Consider the following 6,265-nt stretch of genomic DNA (forward strand, 5'->3'; position numbering starts at 1 on the left):
TATCTAATTAAAGAAATCACCTTAGTAACATCTGGAGTCACTCCTGGATGCTGATGGAGACCTGTGAACATGCAGTGATGACCTTCAAACTGCAGAAGCCTTGAGAGGGCATCAGAAAGACAAAGAAGCAAAGCAGCTGGCAAGTTTGAGAACAACATTTGCTAATGTTTTAGCTGAGCAATGCCCTATATTTCAATTACAAAAGATTATGTGATTGCATTATCCTATGTGACATGCATTACAGATGGCAAGGCCTTTTCTGAAGCTTCTTAAAATTCATGAGAAGTAATCAGAAAGACTTTATATGTGTAGAAAGTGAGGAGAAAGTGATTGATACATCAGACAAATACATACCTGCCCAAGTCATTAACATGAGGGAGGGAGAGAGGATACCATGGTTAATGCACAGAGAAAATGCAGTATATAGAAATACCTCTGAAAGCATTCAGCTAATTAAGGGCCTGAAACAGGAAAGTATTACTCACATGAGTAGTCAAAATGGTAATCAAACCACCACTGTAAGGACAACTCATGAGTAAAGGTTTGCTGTCAAGACCTGAATGAAGTAAATGCGTGAAAAGCCTGCACTGATGATTAAATCCTGTGCTTGTTAAAATGTAATAATTCCAGTGACAGGGAAGCGATTTGATTAGTGTGCTTGGACAGGAAGGCATTATTATGGAGCAGTGATTTATGGTATTAAGAAGCACAAAATTTGCAGATTTTTTGTACATGTTCAAACAGAATCCAAGGGTATTTTTTTCACAGATTAAGCCCCTGTGCAGTTAAAAGCATCCATTGATTTTACTAAAGTGAGTAGATATTTCTCCTGGTTTTTAGTCAAAAAATACTTTAGTTTCCAAATGTTGGGTTGGTGGTTTGGTCAATTTATTTTACATATTGAACAAAGAGCAAAAGAACTTGCTCTTGAATAATAGAGAGACTCCATGCATGTAGGTGGCATAATATCCTTGTCAGAGTTATTCCTTGTTCTTTGGATTCTAAAGAATAATAGTACCTGTTAATTTAGTGTACATTTCATTAAACAGAAAATATAGTCCACTTAAATCACTGGAAATCTTTCTGCTGATGTGGTAGACTTTTGTCCAAGTCAATGGATCTGTTAGGTCTTCACAGAATACTTTTACATTTAAAAGGAAATTAATAAGGATTTACTCTGTTCTGGGATGACTGATGATAAGCAGTAGAGCTACACTACAAGCCTTCTGTGACTGGCTGTACTGTGCTCTTGTGGGTTGTGTAGCATGTCATCTTCTCAGCTAATATAAATTTGTATGCTTCCATACCCTTGAATGCAGTTGTGATGATTAACACCAGATGAGGCTCAGGGTCTACTGTATTCTTGGTAACTAGCCTTCACTTTCTTCTTCCAATAAGCCACTAACTTTTTCCCAGTGCTCTTATTCCATGACTGTTTGCTAACAAGAAGTATGAAACTTTTGTCGAGGAGTCTAGAGGCCTCAGGACACTGCTTCAAAGTACAAATAATGAAAATTATTTATATATAATAGTAATAATAGCAGTAGTAAAAATAGTAATAGTAATAATAATGTATATATGTAGCCCTATAATTATCCATGAGACTGCATCTTGAGCTCTATGTCCACTACAGAAAGGACATTGTTATGCTGACGTAAGTCCAATGGAGGGCCAGTGAGATGGCTGGGGGTGGAAACACATGATATATGAGGAGCAGCTGAGAAATATAGGTCACTTCACTTGGAAAGTGGCAGTTTCAGGGATGATTTTATTGCTGTCTTCTGCCACTCAAGAAAGCATAAGGATGGTTCATAATGAAAGTATGGTGGGCAGTGGACCCAAGCTGCAATAAGAAAAACTCTGACTAGATATTAGGAAACAAATTTTCACAATTAGAACAGTCAAATATTGGAACACTCTCCATCCTTGATGATATTCCAAACTCTCCAGGCCAAGGCTCCGAGCAGCTAGTTGTATCTGCTTTGTGCTGGTGTTAAACTGTTTTACTGCAAAGGTCCTTCCCACTGTAAATTTTTGTATGGTTCTGTGCAAGTCTTTTTAATCTCAGAAGCAGAGATTTGTTAGAACTGAAATTTTCACATCACTTCCATATATTATCATGCATTGAAATAAAAACATATGTTCATCTAGTGGGTTTTCACTAGATTCAAGTTCTGTTTAACTATTCTTTACTGTATTTGCCTCTCAACAGTAGTTGATGTTGTAATTAAGTGTTGCTATACATTTTGTGCTGTGCCATAAGCCAATAAAGTTTTCAAAGAATAAATTATTGAGAGTATAAGCTGTGCTTTGCTAACTCTTGTGTATTTTTCTTGTGTAGAACAAAAGTAATTGAAACATCATAGCATACATACAAGGCTATGCTCTGTATTATACAAAACAAAGCGATGTTGAAGTTAAGGCTACGGAATGAACGCACTGGAGTTAAAAATACTAGAATCAATATGGTTTGTGTGGAATGAAAATTGAAACCATAGCCGGGTTTGTTCACTTTATCTTCCAATACAATAACTATTGGGGTATTGAAGGAATTGAACAAATTCAAAACAAAGAGATGTTTTCATCATAATTCTTGCCATAGCATGGAAGCTTGAGGTTTACATGGAGGAGAAATCTGGTAATGATTTCATAAACAGAAACTACCTTTAACTCTGGAAGTCCCAGAGCTGCAAGTTTTTGGAAAGCTGAAGGATGTTCAAGGCTACTATTGTTTTATACTTTATTCTTACACTTCTCCTTATGTGTCTACTATTTATTGCCATCAGGAAAAAGGTATTGGATTAGATCATCTTTTGATCTGACTTAATATAGCTGTTCTTTTGGTCTTTTCTCCTTTTCTGGTATGTTGAGATAATTTTTTCTTCTTCCCTGGAGCTCTTGGCTAAAGAATGCCCAGCCCTCTGGGAGCAGTACACGTGCACCTTGCTCGTTGCATAGGGCTGCTTAATGCAGTCAGGCTCTTCAGAGACTTCATCTGTCAAAATCTTTCCAGTTCTTGACAGCAGACTTCACTGAGGGTTTACAGAGATTTGAGATTTGATCAAATTTGTGCTAACGGCATATATCTACTATGTTCTTCCCACTTTCGAACTTTTGCACTAGAGCATAAAATGTGGGGCATATAATCAACTGCAAGATTCTTTTATTAGAACCAGAAAATCACATTTTCTTTCAAAAACGTTTTGCTCTTTTTACTTTAAAACAATTAGTGAGACACAGATGCTTGCTCTGAAAAAATATTTCACTATAATTAGTTAATTAATTAATTGAAAAATGTGATGAGCAAATGAAAAATAAGGTTTCATACTGGAAGGTGTTGGACAGGTTTAATATAATGTGTCACTCACATACACCATCACTTTGAGTTGTGCTGGCTTCTAAACCAGACAAGTTAGTGTGAACTTCCAGGGCTCACAGTCTGTAGAACAGTGCAATTTAAATCCCATTTAGTTTAGTAAGCAAGATGCAGAACTGCACTGAGGCACTGGGGTGAAGAAGATACAGAGGGAGAAAGAAAGAAAATAAGGAAACCAGGCTTACAAGCTTGTGCTGTTCATGACTATCCAATAAGTTGAATCACGGCCAGGTTCAGATACATCAGGTAGAGGTACACACAGATAAACTCCTATGTTAGTTCTACGTAGTAATTTCTTGGGGGCTGGGTTGAGAGAAGGAGAGAAGACTTCATGAATCATCTGAAGCCATTTTTTGGTACTACATGCTATTGAGAGATTGAACACTTTGTAGACTAGCCCAGCAAATATTAACTAACTTTGCCATGCAACATACTAGGTCTGACCAGACAGTCCACAACCCCCAGCCTGCCAAACATGCAACAGGAGGTAGAGCAACAGACAAGGGATGGCAGCCACAAGACATGGCACGGTGCCATAGGAAACAAGGCTTCGTTACAGCTGCAAACTGAGAAACTTCTTGCTGCTCATACACCTCAGTGGAGTCCTGTAGTCTAGGTTTAAATCCCTGTCTTGTTGAGAGGTATTCTGCATATACAGTATGTAAAGATGCCAATAATAAATTTCTCCTTGTGGTGGGGAAAAAAAGTTTTCCCCCTGGAGTTAAAAAAATGGTAACCCCCCGAGGGGGTGGTGTACCTTGGGGTTGAGCCAATCAGCGCTCCTGCAAAATATAGACATATCACAACCAGACCGGAAAAGAAGGTTGATGAGGTAGTTGGAAGAGAGTGGCCATGTTCTGAGACCACAAGTTGAGAGAGAGAGGGGTCTGGAGCCCTACTGGGGGCTGCCCCCCCCCACCCCTGCCAGCCCTCGGCTGGGGTCATAGAAACTCGGAAACAGTGTTAAACTGGACCAAGGTCTATAGCTGAGAAACTGGGAGATTTTATCCACTGTGAGTGGGCAGCAGGAGCAGCGGCGGAGGCAGCAGTGAACGGAGGCTATGGCTTAAAGCCAAGAGATAAGGAGAAACAGCAGAGATGGCATGCAGCAACACAGAGAGAACTCCTGCAAGGAGAAAGAGAGAGGACTAAGCTCTACAGAGACAGAGTTTTGGGGTAAGAACTGAGCCAAACCTCCCAAACCCCCTTTTGCGACTCCTCCTAGGATGAGGGAAATGGACTCCAGCTTGAGAGAAGTCTTGGAGTGCTGCAGCACCAGAGAGAGGAGCTAAGAAGCTCAGAGACGTCCCAGAGCTGGACCAGAAAGGCCAGAAGGAACGCAGAGGGAGTGACCTTGGCCCCCCTGCTGCTACTGCCAAGCTGGCAGTTTTGAGACAGAGCACAGGAGGTCTGGTAGAACTCTTGAGGCAAAGACTTTCAACTGAAAGCTGCCCGAGACATTCTGACTCAGAGGTAAATCCCCTGAGGAAGGGACTTTCACGAAGATGCCCCTGCACTTCCTCATATGGCCGTGGTGAAGCGAGTTTTGTCCCTGCTGGCAGTCCATGGGCGAGACCTTCTATTGGAGCCAAAGGGCTGAGAAGGGGAGAGGAGACTCCCCCTTGTGTGTATTGGACGGAGATTCCAACTGCGACAACTCCAGCTACAACACTGCTGCCCTGAGAGTAGAGAGGATCTTTCCTTTTCCCTTCTGGACTTTTATTGGAGGGAGAAGAGATTGATCCATTGTAAATACTGATTTATCATAGGGGAGATAGTTAAGATTATGTATATACTGTATTATAATATTTATTTGTATAGTGATTGTAAGATAATTCCCTTCCCCCCATATCAAGTCTTGTGTTGTGTCTGGAAAACCCATCTCACACTAGGTTGAGATGTGAGAGGGGGGCTTGGACTTGGGAATTGGATTTTAGGGGTCTCAAACCACGACACTCCTAGTCCTTCTTTTTGCGTTGCCAACCTAGTTTTTTTGTGGGAACTATTTCTTAATGGATATTAATGTAGTGTAGATCACATTATGATTATGATGGCATGTGAGGCCTATATATATATATATGTATCAGAAATGAAAGTAATCTGGTGAATACATGATGTAAGTGGGTAAGTGAGAAGAAAGAAAATAAAATATCCAGATCTGATATTATTTATTCAAACATTTTCCACTGGGAAATATCTCTTGATATGCCTAATCTACACATCTAGCACTGTGGCCTAATCTAGCCTGTTTCTTGTGAAATGCTGTTAAAAGAAACTGTGTTTCAATCAAGTTCATGTAGCCAAATGGGTTGAAGAACCCAGCAGAGTTGCAAACTCATTGTTTATAAAGGAAAAAAAAGTCAGCCTTGCGGAGAAAAGAATAATTTCTCTTATCTTAATTTTGGGGTTTTGATTCTCATAACAGATAAAACAAGTCATTGGGAAAATGGGAAATTCAATGGGAAAAACATAGTTCGGTTCTCTTTTCTTTCTAACTCCAGATCCCAGTGTCTGTTTTCAAAGAACCTCATTTTGGCCCATAAACCAAAAAGAATTTGGACATTATACCACATTGGAATAAGTCTTTGTGACAAAGAGGTATTCAAAGCTCAATGAAGCAGGAAGGATGTTAAAACTGGTATACCCAACGTGTCTCTGTGCATTCCTGAGATATATAGCTATATATTTTTTATTATTAATACTAATAGAGGCAGGGCACGGGTGCAGCAGGCCTTAGTTTCTGTCTTTGGGGACTTTCATCTTTAATATAGTCTCTTAAAAATACATGCATTGCTACATTTTTCATTACCCTTAATTTTTTCATCAATCACGTTAATTTATACAGGGGGCACTTAATAATAGCTAATTAACACTTATGACTTTTTAAAT

This window comes from Lepidothrix coronata, unplaced genomic scaffold (genome assembly GCF_001604755.1).
Source record: "Lepidothrix coronata isolate B3197 unplaced genomic scaffold, Lepidothrix_coronata-1.0 Scaffold23, whole genome shotgun sequence".
Taxonomy (NCBI): Eukaryota; Metazoa; Chordata; class Aves; order Passeriformes; family Pipridae; genus Lepidothrix; species Lepidothrix coronata.